General features: G+C 39.7%; 1 protein-coding gene across 1 annotated transcript in view; it reads right to left on the bottom strand.

The window, feature by feature from the left end:
• Positions 1-13,354, bottom strand: part of LOC130678902 (cAMP-specific 3',5'-cyclic phosphodiesterase 4D-like) — a 477,031-nt gene extending 463,677 nt beyond the window's left edge. The window contains exon 1 of the mRNA XM_057495052.1: positions 13,258-13,354. The gene's annotated coding sequence lies outside the window, so the exon portion shown is untranslated. The remainder of the gene's footprint in view (positions 1-13,257) is intronic.
• Positions 13,355-14,731: the final 1,377 nt, after the last annotated feature.

Raw genomic sequence — 14,731 nt, 5'->3', positions numbered from 1 at the left:
TTATTCAACCATAAAAAAAGAAATCCTGCCATTTGCAACATGGATGGACCTAGAGGATATTATGCTCAGTGAAATAAAGCAGGCAGAGAGAGACAAATACCATATAATTTCACTTATTTGAGGAGTATAAAAACAAAGAAAACAGAAGGAACAAAAAACATTAGACTCATAGACACTGAGAGGTGACTAGTGGTTACCATGGGGGAGGGGGAGGAGGATAAAGCAGCACAAAAATTCTCAATTATAACATAAGTTGGTGACAGGGACAGAGATACAGCACTGAGAATATCCTTGATGATTCTGTAATATCTTTCTGTGTTGACAGACAGTAACTGCACTAGATGGGGTGAGCACTTAATAATATGGGTAACTGTTAAACCACTGTGTTATATGTCTGAAACCAATATAAGATTGTATGTCAACGATACTTCAATAAAAAAATTTTTTTAATACTTTATTTCTGTCATTGGTTGACATGTTCACCATATAGCTTCATATACTCCAAAAAATAAAGTGGTAAGTTATTTTAAAGTGTTTATTCTATAAGGAACCACTCTCCTATGAGACAGCTTCTGCCAATACAATATATTGTTCCATGAGCAAACTTAGCAGACAATACTATACTACAGAAATTAAAGAAAGTAATAATAATAATGGCTGACATACATAGCATGATACTAATTCATTTTCCATTTCATTTACTCTTAAAACAGCATTGTAAGGTAAAAATTACAGACCCCATTTTACAGATAATAAAACTAACACTTGAGGATTCAAGATGGCAGCATGAGACGTGAGATGGAGAATTCCTCCCAAAACCACAAATAGTTTGAAAATATAGTTAAAGGATACAACTAGCCCTAAAACAGCAACAAGAAAGAAGGCTGAACCAGACTGCATAAAGACCTCAAGAACAGAGCAGACTTCACGAAACAGGGTAACATACGAAAGCCTTAATCAGGCAGGACCCAAGCCCTTCCCCCACCCCAGCTCATGGGCAGGAGGAAGAGAAATGGAGCAGGGAGGGGGTGGAAGCCTGGGACTGCTGAACACCCAGCCCTGGATGTCTGCTTTGGGAGAGAAAGCTACACTGTGGTGCTCTGAACGTTGGGGAGCTCAGACAGGCAGAGTGCTTGAGAGACAGAATCCGGCCTTTTGTGGAGGACAGGATCCACACCCAGCTGCTCTGGGACAAGGGAAAGGCAGGTGGTCTGAGAGGCTTCCTAGCAGCGAGAGGGCTGCTGAAAGAGTGGGGTTTGCATACAGCTTGCTGCACGGGGGAGGGGAGAGCTAGACAAGGTTGTCTGGGCACCTCTGCCCAGCTGGTTGAGAAATTCAGGCACCTCATCCCCCTGGCTGCCTACTCAGCTCCAAAGCCCCCCATGGTGACACGCAGCCTGTGGTGCCTTCCTCCTAGCCTGCCAAGACAGGTTCACAAAACTGCAGTCACTGTGCTGGCATCAGGCCAGTCTGAGGGAGACCTGCCTACAACAGCTAGAGACACCAAGCACAGAGGCTTACACCTGTGTGCTTGGCCCAATGGCTCTGACACCAGAGACAGGCACCAAAGATGGGAATCAGGAAACAGATCTTTCCTCTCTCCCATGCACCAGCTCCGCTTCCCTATGACCTCCAACCTCACTCTAGGGGCTGAGCAGCTCCAGAGACGAGCTTCTGGGCACTAGTGGGCACCACACAGAAATATGAAATGTCAAAAGAACACGGTTCAGACCAAAATCTCACAAACCCCAGAAAAAGGGTGAAATGAAACTGAACTCACCAATCTGCCTGAAAAGAGCTCAAAATAAAAATCATAAACATGATTACGGAGTTACAGAAAAATGTTCAAGAACTCAGGAACGAATTTAAGTCAGAGATTCAATCATTAAGAAATTCCATATCTGAAATAAAACATATAATGGAGGGATTTAAAAGCAGACTAGATGTAGTAGAAGAAACGGTAAATGGAATAGAAATTAGAGAAGAATACAAAGAAGCTAAGGCACAGAGAGAAAAAGAATCTCTAAGAATGAAAGAATATTGAGAGAACTGTGTGACCAATCCAAACAGAACAATATTCATACTATAGGGGTACCAGAAGAAGAAGAGAAAAAAAAGGGACAGAAAGTGTCACTGAGGAGGTAACTGCTGAAAACTTCCCCAATCTGGGTTAGGAGATAGTATCTCAAGCCATGGAGGTGCACAGATCTCCCAAAACAAGGGACCCAAGGAAGACAACATTAAGACATATAATAATTAAAATGGCAAAGATCAAGGAAAAAGACAGACTTTTAAAAGCAGCTAGAGAGAGAAAAAGATCACATACAAGGAAAACCCATCAGGCTATCATCAGACTTCTCAGCATAAGCCTTACAGGCCAGAAGGGAGTGGCATGATATATTTAATGCAATGAAGCAGAAGGGCCTTGAACCAAGAATACTATACCCAGCAAAGTTATCATTTAAATTTGAAGGAAGGATTAAACAATTTCCAGATAAGAAAAAGTTGAGAGAATTTACCAACCAAAAATCACCTCTACAGTGCATTTTGGAGGGACTCCTATAGATGGAAGTATTCCTAAGGCTACCCAAGGGATAGACAAAGAGTAGAGAATATGACTCAAAACATACAAAGAATGGAGGAGGAAGAAAAAGGAGGAAAAACAAAAAAGAACCTTTAAGTTGTGTTTGTAATAGCACATGACGTGAGTTAAATTAGACTGTTAGATACCTTGAACGTTTGGTAACCACGAATCTAAAGCCTGAAATGGCAATAAGTACATACCTATCAATAATCACCCTAAATGTAAATGGTCTGAATGCACCAATCAAAAGACATGGAGTCACGGAATGGATTAAAAAACAAGACCTGTCTATATGCTGCCTACAAGAGACTCACTTCAAACGCAGACATATACAGACTGAAAGTAAAGGGATGGAAAAAGAAATTTCATGCAACTAACAGGGAGAAAAAAGCAGGAGTTGAAGTACTTGTATAAGACAAAATAAACTTCAAAACAAAGAAAGTAACACGAGACAAAGAAGGACATTACATAATGATAAAGGGGTCAGTCCAACAAGAGGATATAACTATTATAAATATCTATGCACCCAACACAGGATCACCTACATATGTGAAACAAATACTAACAGAATTAAAGGGGGATATAGAATGCAATGCATTCATTTTAGGAGACTTCAACACACCGCTCACCCCAAAGGACAGATCAACCAGACAGAAAATAAGTAAAGAGACAGAGGCACTGAACAATGTATTAGAACAGATGGACTTAATGGACATCTACAGAACACTGCATCAAAAAGCACCAGGATACACATTCTTCTCAAGTGCACATAGAACATTTTCAAGAATAGATAATATACTAGGCCACAAAAAGAACCTCAGTAAATTCAAAAAGATTGAAATTGTGCCAACCAGCTTCTCAGATCACAAAGGTATGAAACTAGAAATAAATTACACAAAGAAAACAAAAAAGCCCACAAACACATGGAGGCTTAATAACATGATCCTAAATAATCAATGGATCAATGACCAAATAAAAACAGAAATCAAGCAATACATGCAGACAAATGACAATGATGATTCAACAACACAAAATCTGCAGGACCCAGTGAAGGCTGTGCTAAGAGGGAAATATATTGCAATAAAGGCCTACCTCAGGAAACAAGAACAATCCCAAATGAACAGTCTAAACTCACAATTAATGAAACTAGAAAAGAAAGAACAAATGAGGCCCAATGTCAGTAGGAGACACATAATAAAGATTAAAGCAGAAATAAATAAAATTGAGAAGAATAAAACAATAGAAAGAATCAATGAAAGCAGGAGCTGGTTCTTTGAGAAAATAAAATAGATAAACACCTAGACAGACTTATCAAGAAAAAAAGAGTTTACACATACAAACAGAATCAGGAATGAGAAAGGAACAATCACTACGGACAACACAGAAATACAAAGAATTATGATAGAATACTATGAAAAATTATATGGTAACAAACTGGATAACATAGAAGAAATGGACAACTTTCTAGAAAAATACAACCTTCCAAGGCTGACCAAGGAAGAAACAGAAAATCTGAATCGATTACCAGCAAAGAAATTGAATTGGTAATCAAAAACTACCGAAGAACAAAACCCCTGTACCAGATGGTTTCACTGCTGAATTTTATCAAACATTTAGTGAAGACATTATACCCATCCTCCTTAAAGTTTTCCAAAAAACAGAAGAGGAGGGAATACCCCTAAACTCATTTTAAGAGGCCGACATCACTCTAATAACAAAACCAGGCAAAGACACCACAAAAAAAGAAAATTACAGACCAATATCCCTGATGAACATAGATGCAAAAATACTCAACAAAATATTAGTAAACTGAATTCAAAAACACATCAAAAAGATCATCCACTAATAAATGGAAATTCATCCCATGCTCTTGGCTAGGAAGAATTAATATTGTCAAAATGGGCATCCTGCCTAAAGCAATATACAGATTCAATGCAATCCCTATCAAAATACCAACAGCATTCTCCAACAAACTGGAACAAATAGTTCTAAAATTCATATGGAACCACAAAAGACCCCTAATAGCCAAAGCAATCCTGAGAAGGAAGAATAAAGCAGGGGGGATCACACTTCCCAAATTCGAGCTCTACTACAAAGCCACAGTAATCAAGACAATTTGGTACTGGCATAAGAACAGACCCATAGACCAGTGGAACAGAATAGAGAGTCCAGATGTAAAGTCAAGAATATATGGTCAATTAATATATGATAAAGGAGCTATGGATATACAACAGGGAAATGACAGCCTCTTCAACAGCTGGTGTTGGCAAAACTGGACAGGTACATGCAGGAAATGAAACTGGATTATTGTCTAACCCTGTACACAAAAGTAAACTAAAAATGGATCAAAGACCTGAATGTAAGTCATGAAGCCATAAAACTCTTATAAGAAAATATAGGCAAAAATCTCTTGGACTTAAACATGAGCAACTTCTTCATGAACATATCTCCCCGGGCAAGGGAAACGAAAGCAAAAATGAACAAGTGGGACTATATCAAACTAAAAAGCCTCTGTACAGCAAAGAACACCACCAATAGAACAAAAAGGCATCCTACAGTATGGGAGAATATATTCATAAACGACAGATCCGATAAAGGGTTGACATCCAAAATATATAAAGAGCTCACACACCTCAACAAACAAAAAGCAAATAAGCCAGTTTAAAAAATGGGCAGAGGATCTGAACAGACGCTTCTCCAAAGAAGAAATTCAGATGGCCAACAGGCACATGAAAAGATGCTCCAAATTGCTAATCATCAGAGAAATGCAAATTAAAACTACAATGAGATATCACCTCACACCAGTTAGGATGGCCAACATCCAAAAGACAAACAACAACAAATGCTGACAAGGATGTGGAGAAAGGGGAAACCTCCTACACTGCTGGTGGGAATGTAAACTAGTTCACCATTGTGGAAAACAGTACAGAGGTTCCTCAAAAAACTAAAAATAGAAATACCATTTGACCCAGGAATTCCACTCCTAGGAATTTACCCTAAGAATGCAGCAGCCCAGTTTGAAAAAGACATATGTACCCCTATGTTTATCGCAGCACTATTTACATAGCCAAGAAATGGACGCAACCTAAGTGTCCATCAGTAGATGAATAGATAAAGAAGAGGTGGTACATATACACAATGGAATATTATTCATCCATAAGAAGAAAACAAATCCTACCATTTGCAACAACTTGAATGGAGCTAGACAATATTATGCTCAGTGAAATAAGCCAGGCACAGAAAGACAAGTATCAAATGATTTCACTCATCTGTGGAGTATAAGAACAAAGAAAAAACTGAAGGAACAAAACAGCAGAAGACTCACAGAACCCAAGAATGGACTAACAGGTACCAAAGGGAAAGGGACTGGGGAGGATGGCTGGGAAGGAAGGAATAAGGGGGAAAATGGGGCAATACGATTAGCACACATGATATAGTGGGTGGGGACACAGAGAAGACAACTTATGATTCTATAGCATCTTACTACACTGATGGACAGTGACTGTAATGGAGTATGTGGGGGGGACTTGATACTAGGGGGAGTCTAGTAACCATAATGTTGTTCAAGTAATTGTACATAAATGATATAAAAATAAAATTTGGAAAAAAAAAAAACTAAGACTTGAAGAGGTGGAGTTATTTTCCAAGGATATACAACTAATAATTGACAGAGCTACTATCTGAGTCCAGGTCTGTCTTACTCTAAAACCCACATTGTCTACTGGTACATTATATTGTAGTAAATTTTAGTATAGGAAAAAAAATATTTTAAAATAGTTTAGTTCACATTTCAAGCACTATATTAATGCTAAAGAAGATAATATTGCAGCCAAAATACTTTTCTAGGTGAAGAAATAAGTCATAAGTCATATACAGTTATAAACCCTATATGCTCAATTGAAAGTGTCACATGTATTTTTCCAACAACTGCTATCCAAAAATGAAAATGTTCAGTAAAACACAGCTAACCAACAACCGTGTAAAAATTAAATTGTAAATTATCAGGGAAGCTAATGTAAGCATTGGACTGACTTTATAAAATAAAAAGGAGATGGAATAGTATTATGTGTTTCTTAGAAAATGAACTACTCTAAGGCTGTGAAAGTCAAGTTTGAGCAAGACATTGTGTTTTTTTGTATTGTCTTTGCACACTTTTACATATTTCTTTTAACCTAGGGTTTACATATGTATTATGACCCCTCATCCTTTTGGAGAGTTATACCTCATAGGCTATGTTTCAAGAATCCTGGGCTGTCCTTCAGTCACCATATAAAACAAAGATCTTTATGTTAAATAGTCAAATACTGGACTCCTTTGATCATCTGCTCTTGATGTGCATGTAAAAAAAACTTTAGATGCCATAAATACAGAATTATGAATTCATGGGTGCATTTTAATTCATCCTTTGAGTTAAATATTTGCTTGCCAACTATATTATCTACCTACCAAGGTAAGATTTAGAAGATATTGGGTGACAATGGAAGCAGAAAATAATGGAATATCTTTAAAACACTGAAAATAACTGCCAACCTAGAATTCTACACCCAGTGAAAACATCTTCCTGAAACAAAGATAAAATGAAGATATTCTCTGAAAAACAAAAACCATGAGACTCCTTAGCAGCAGACACATACTCAAAGAAACACTATTGTACCGGTCAGGAAGGAAAAAAAAATGGCCACAGATGGAAGACTGAGATACAGAAAAAAATGAAGACGCAAAACAGGGGCTAAAAATGTGGGTAAATCTAAATGAATACTGAATGTATTCAATAATAATGTACTGAGGAGTTTAAATATATATGTGAAATTAAAACACCTAAACAAGAGTGTATATACTGGGAGTGGGGGAGGGAATGAAATTAAAGTATTTTAATGTTGGTGAGTTAGTTAGTAAATGGCAAAAAATATTAATTTATCCTAGGCTTTAATGAGTCAATGATGCATGTAATAATTTCCGTTAACCACTAGGGGCATAGAGAAAGATGTTTAACTACTAAGCCAATAGCTGGGGAAAAGTAGATAATGACAATAATATTTTTAAACCTCAAACTAAATAAAAGTGAAAAAGAAAAGGGGAACAAAAAAGATTAAACAGATGAGGAATAAATGACAAGATGAGAGAGTTAAATTCAAACATATAAGTAATTACATAAGATATAAGCAAATTAAGTATTTCAAGTAAAAGAGAAAATCTGCCAGGCTGGATTAAACAAAAAGTACATGTGCTTACAATAGATATCCCTTAAACATAAGCATATAAAGAGATTGAAGGTGAATGGATGGAAAAGAGTCCCTAAGCAAACACTATTTCAAAACAAAACTGAGGTTGCCACAAAAACAAATTTTAAACACCAGAGCAAACTTCACTTTTAATACTGTAATGTTCCAAACTTTTCCTCTGAGATCAGGAAAGAGAAAAGGATATTTGCTATCACCATTTTTTAACACTGTACTCAAAGGCCTAGTCAAAATAAAAGAAAATACACACAAAAGGCATAGGATTGGAAAAATAAGTAAAAGCACCAATATTTTTAGATAACATGACTGTTATTCAAAAGAATCTATAGATAAAGTATTTGAATTAACCAGGGAGTTTAGCAACATTGCTGGATATAAAAATCAATTATATTTGATACTAGTAATAGAAATTGAAATTTACAAAATATTACAGTTTGCAACAGCATAAAAAATATCCAATACACAGAAATAGACCTAACAAAAGATGTATAACACCACAATTGTGGGCTATTTTTCTATCTTTGTGTCAACACCACACTGTCTTAATTCCTATACTTCATAATAATTGTCAATATCTGATAGATCAGTCTTCACCCCTTGTTCCTTTTCTTTAGAGCTCTGTTTTACAATGATGTACTAGTTCTTGACTTTTTTTTTTATATCAAGGCAAGAAGAAACTTCCTCAAAATATATCTGAGATGGCCACAACCCTCTTTCATGTATGACATGTGGACAGTATATAAGAGCCCAAAAGGCAACCACCGGATGGTACTCTAGGACAGGATTTTTCAGATTGCAGTTATGTGCTTAATGGGTTACAAACAGCATTCTTTTCAATAAGGTAGAAATTATCCAAGTGCATCCTGTGCAGTAAGACTAAACAGTGTTTCACGACACTTTTGCTTAAGCTATGCACATAAATATACATACACGTATACAGAGACTAGGATGTAAAGTTCTGTTGTTAATTGCAATAAAAATATTTGAAAAACCATGCTCTGCAAACTATTTTCCAACAGAATTCTAAGTGTCATTAAGTGTTATAACACCTGCTACTTACTGTAGCATGTATTTCACAGCTATACCATTTTTGCTTTGGCTCAGATGAAACCTTAGATTTGTAAGTTTGTGATGGAACTGAATGGTGAGAACTATAGGATGTCAATGAATGAATTAGGGAAGAAAATCAGACCAATACAATGAACGCAACCAAAGCACAATGTCTTTGAAAGAGAATGCTCAAGAACACAGCCTTCATTCAGGAAGGGTGTTAAAGGCTCAGGGCAGAGGGTGCTGCAGAGACAGTGAGTGAAGATAAAGGGCAGCTCTCTGAGACATTTCTCCAGGTTTCCTCTTGGCACCCATCTACCAGTCCATTTCTGAAATCCACCCATGAGTCATACTCTTTCTGCTTTTCACCTGCTTTGGGCTTTCAGACTCTCCCTCAGTAGCTGGACAGTCTCCTTGCCACCATTTCTGCCTCTGAATCTTTTCCCTCAAGACCCACCCTGGCAAATCAGCTCTCTGGTTCAGGACCACCATCTCCCTTAGGATGTGTCCCACACAACCCCAGCTGGGGTGTAGGCAAAAATGATTGAGGGGTTAAGAATGAGAGCTGCTTTAACCTGAGCTCTGGGTACCACCGCAAACAGAAGATACCCTGGAGGTTTCCTTCAAGCACCTCCACATGTCATAGAACTTCGTGAAAATGATCAGAATTATAGCAAAAATACTGATAGTAATAATGAGTTAATATTTATTGAGTATCTCTTTTGTGCCAGGCATTGTTTCAAGCATTTTTCATGAAATAATTTACATTTAATCATCACAATAATACTGAGGTAAATAAGGTTATCTCTATTTTGCAGATGAGACAAGTGAGGCAGTTTTTAAGCATCTAGCACGATCTCACAGCTAAGCAAGCAGCTGTGAAGAATACGTAAAGAAAAGAACTAAGAGCAAACTGTGAACTGAGTTAAGAGTGACTAAGAAAGAATACTGAATAATCTTCTCAACAAAGTGGGTATCTGATTTTTCAGGGTAACTTTAGTCTGCCTTTAGTTAGAATTACAAGAGTTTACACACACCCAAGTGGATGCTTGGACCCCAACTGCCATTACCAGTAAACTCATGCATGACATTTGTGGAAATGTCCAAAGTCAATCTCAGAGAGTTTTTTTCCTGAAAAAAGACACTGCTTTTGTAGCTTCCAAACTAGGCTTCATGATGAAGGTTGAAAAGTTGCTAGGGATTCATCAGGACACTAATCCAAGAAAAAGATGATTTAACATCTGATGACTAAAATTCACCCTACTTATTTGAGCCAGGCCAGTCCCCTGCCTTATTTTGGGAAACCCACTAAACAAGTTGATAGACAGAAAGTATTTTGAAGATCGACAAAATAAATGATTTAACCCATACACCTGAAATAACTGAGGGGAAAAGAGTCATCAAAATCCTAAAGCCCAGTGAAATACCCACCCCAGAAATAGAGTAAACATCAAGCAGTTGGGCTAAATATTGATGATTATGTGGAGTTTTCTCACCAAGCTTTCCAAGAAACTAAAAAATGTGCTCAAAGTTGGGAAGACAAGAAGGAAACAGTTAGGGCTATTAGCAGCTCTTACTAGCAAATCTGAAGTACTTACTAAAAAGAGAGAGAACTTTCAGCCTGACATTTAGACATTGCTTATATGAAGTGTATTGTCCTATTATCCTGGATTTGAATTTAATAGTTTAAAAAGGACTAACTCTTTCCCACCCACTTATCAGACCCTTTTCATCCACAAGAAAGCCCTGGAGGCTTTTTAAAAGTTTGAGGACAAGAAGGTCAGGAAGTTAAAACACAGTCATGCAGTCTCTCCTCCTTCCTAAAATGGCCATTTGGTTAAAATCCACGATAATTAAACAGTTAAAATTCTGCACTGTGTAAGAACAACCAGTTGACCTTTAAATGTGCTGGTTTGATTCCAATTACCTTTCAACAAGCATGAAATCTGGCACAAGGCGTACAAACACACACCAATTATTTTTGTAGTGTACATGACTGAGCTCACAGCGTCCTGCTTGGAAAAAAATAAATGTTCATTTTCCAAAAGATAGACTAGAGGCAGAGTGTCTCTGTTGGTAGGACTGTCCTTTGATAACTGTCTCCAAAAGTCCTGTTAGAGATGAGAAGTCCTTTCCTTGAAAAAGCACAGTTCCTTAAGGAAAATAACTTTTTTATGTTGTTTAAATTCAGTTATATGAAACGGTTTTTAGTACATCAAAAGTAACAATAGTTGGAAAATAATTATTCAGCTAAGAGCTTTGCAGACCACATATGTAAGAGAAAAACTCTCCCCCTCCCAGTGAAATGGTGAAATGCTGAATCCATTGAACAAATGCATTAAAACCCAGAGATTCAAACCAATTGTTGAATTCTCCCTTAAAATGATGCTGTGATTTTTCAAAAGTGATTCCCATGAGGTTCTTTTGGATAGTGATACTCCCTCATGCCTTCAAAATAGAATTCAGTTTACAAAAAAGAAAGTCTGTCACAGGCTTTTAAGGAACATAATGCAGGCTGTTTGGTGCGATGTGCAGAGACGGGAGCCCTCTCTGGAGGACTGTGCCATGCAGCCAGAGGGCCTCTAGTCAACTGAAAGACCATGTTCTTGATAATCTCCTTTGTTCTCTGTCTCCAGGTCCCCACCCCACTTCCATCAGCCAGTTACATGGAATATTAACCCCACACCTGGACAGTATTAAAAGCCTGAGAGTGTTTTTTACTGTTTAATCCTTTGCCTTAGGACTGAAGACTTCTGAGAGTCCTTCCCAAATCTCAAAGTCTTCCTCTCTCAGCATCTGCTTCCAGTGAGAGACGCCTGCTGGCCATGCCCCAGCTTGCCAGCCCCACCTTGCCACAATATTTGATTTCCCTCATTCACTCCCTGTCATCTAGGAGCCCAGAAGGAGAAGAGTCAGGATCTCACATCAACATGGACAGTGGCCCCAGGCCAGCACCCAGATCATCGCCCATCTAGCCACTTCTGCTTTGGGACTGGCGAGGGCGGAGCTTGATTCAGGAAGAGAGGGCACTGCCTGGCTTGGGTACTGCTGACAAACTGTGTCAGGAGAACACCTGCCAATGGGTGGTCCTGGCCCAGGAGGTCCCTTGGAGCCTACTATCTACCAGGACAGCCTGGTTTTATGTATAGTCCTGAGGACTCCTCGGAATGAAAGAGACCCTCCAGAGCCCTGGCTGAGCAGGTCACTCTGTAAACACACTAGGCAAGACAGGCAGCCGAGGCTTCCTAGGACCTTGCTCACTGCCCTGTCCTAAATCTCACTCATTCCTAAGAACCAGAGTTCCCTCTCCACCCTCTTCAAGCAGCCACTAATTCCAGTCCCTTTTCCCTACCTCTGGGACTGACTGGATGTTCAAGTCCGGATACTTATCATCAACCTCAACTTACAATTATTCCACACCCTCCACTTACTTTGCCAAGATTTGGGAAGCAGGGCAAATGAAAGGGTCTTTTTGGTACCATCCCCAGCTCAACAACCAAGGGAACTCACATCACCTGGGTGCAAGGTGTGAGCTACCACTTCGGCTGTGCCCCAGCTTGCCAGCCCCACCTGACTTTTTTAGCTATTCTCTTGCATACAGTGAATGACTCCATTGATCATATTGTCCTCAAGTCTGCGATGCAAAAAGAGACCCAAAGTCTTATATGCTTGAGGAATTGTGCAGCGATATTTTTAGTTAACATTTTCTATTTATTAATCAGGGTACACAATTCTATGGTGGATCTGTTCAGGCCTTCCAGCCCAGCCACCATTTCCTCTCCTTTCTGTGAGCATCCTGCCACCAGAAAAGCCATGTGTTATTGGAGAAAAGAAAGTGTGAGAGACCTGAACACAGAAGGCTGAGGATCCAGTCTCAGCATTGTTATTACCTGAGTGACTTTGGCCAAGTAACTACAATTCTCTGAAACCTCAGTTTCACCTTCTGTAAAATGGGGGTAGTATCCACCTCCTAGGGTGCTATGAAGGAAGTAATGAGATAATGAGGGGCAAGGTAATCCTGAATTATAAACAGAGAAAGAAGGAAAAGGAAAGGAAAAATGAAAAAATCTGCCTCCTTTGCCCTTTTACACTTGCAAGTAAAATAAAGGGTTCAAACAGGAAACCTAAAAAAGATAATCCAAAATACAATATTCGTAGGAACTGTCAAAGGGAGAACCTGCTGTAATTTCGCAACCCGGCAGGAGCTCAGTCGGAGCTGTAGCTTTAGAGCGTCTGAGTGCCTGGAGCGCTGCCCTAAAGCTCAGGACTAGCTTGCAGGGAGAGACCAGCAGCCTCATCTGTTCTTTCCTGCAGTATAAAGGCAAGAACGGCAGGACAGACTTGGAGGTGGGCTGAGACAAACACCTCAGACCACGAACTTACTTTGTGCCCCAGCAGATAAACTGTAGAAGAAAATTCCAGGTTTCTGTTCACTGCTTCATCCTACTCGAATGGGAAGTTCTGCTCAGAGGGCCCAGATAGAAACAGGAAGTCAACAGAACTGATTTTCCTAACTCCCAAATGCAAATCAGTGCTCCTGGTGGAAGAAAATTACAGTGAGGTGTAAGCCTCCTTTTTGAAAGGAGGCCACATACTGAATGTGTACAGAAAACATCCCCCCTCCAGGGAAGAAAGGAATAATCCATCAGCTTCCTGCCTTAATAAAGGAGACAAGTGAGCAGGATCTACAATGAACTAGAGATGACCCAGTGTTCCCTTCAGAACCAAATGGCCACTAAAAGTAACAAAGTGTCCCGCTTTGATATGCAGACTCCACCCTCCAAGCTGTTTCCTCTAAAGGCACTTTTACTTTAGCGGCTTCCCCCACAAGTTCCTCATTACCCTTCACGGCATCAATACTTTCTTAAAGTCTCATGTTTCAAGCTCCAAGCTCCACCCCACACAAGCCTCTTCAGCAAATTTCTATGGGATTCTGTCAGTTCCGGCTCATCGGCACAAACTCAGACGGTTCTCCCACCGCAGCAGACTCTGGCTCGCCACACCTTGCCGTTTCCTTAGCCATCTCCAGTCTGGATCCTCAGCACACCAGCCTGCCTGCCTGCTCTCTTTGACAGGACTGCCAGAAGGACCTCTCAGCGTACAGTTTCCTCACATTATGCCCCTGCCCTGAGATATGTCACAGCTCCCTAGTACCGGTGGATTAAATCTAAATTACTCACAAGTGGTCTCATCGTTATCTACGCAGCTTAGCCGTGTGCCATATGGAAAGGGCCTGAGCCCAGGCGCCAGATGGAATGAGCAAGAACCCATCTGAGGTGAGCTTCAGCATTAAGTGGCTGTGTGAACCTGAGCAAATTACGAAACCTCTCTGCACTTGTTTCCTGGTTTGTGGAATGAAGCTAATGTCACTACCTACACAATTATTTAGGATTCAGTGGGATAACACAAAATGGTCACAGTGGGTTTCCATACGAAGAGTAATTAATGCTTATGGAGGCCTTACTGCATTCCAGGCTCAGTCCTGAAGGCCGTACATGTGTTTTTGGAGGCTATTATCCTCATTTTGCAGAAGAGGAAATTAAGGCAAGAGAAAGTGAATCACTGAAACCACAGAATGAATCAGTAGAAAAGCCAGCGTTAGGACTCCAGCAGCCCGACTCCAGAGCCCACACACTCTACTCCCGGCTCCACCAGCCCCTCCCCGCGGGGGGCACTGGCTGAACAGCCCACCATCCCGGCCTCCGCAGCTGCTTGGCATTCCAGTCTGCCTTGATGGATGCCATGCTGTGTTTTCTCGCCAATCCTCCTGACATCTTGAAAGGAGCGTTGACCGTGTTTTCTCTGTCTTGCCCTCATTTATACATTAGCTTGTAATTGTTCTCCAGTTCTTTCTGTA

The sequence above is a fragment of the Manis pentadactyla genome, chromosome 2 (genome assembly GCF_030020395.1).
Source record: "Manis pentadactyla isolate mManPen7 chromosome 2, mManPen7.hap1, whole genome shotgun sequence".
NCBI classification, from domain to species: domain Eukaryota; kingdom Metazoa; phylum Chordata; class Mammalia; order Pholidota; family Manidae; genus Manis; species Manis pentadactyla.
This window is presented reverse-complemented; position numbering and strand designations above follow the sequence as displayed.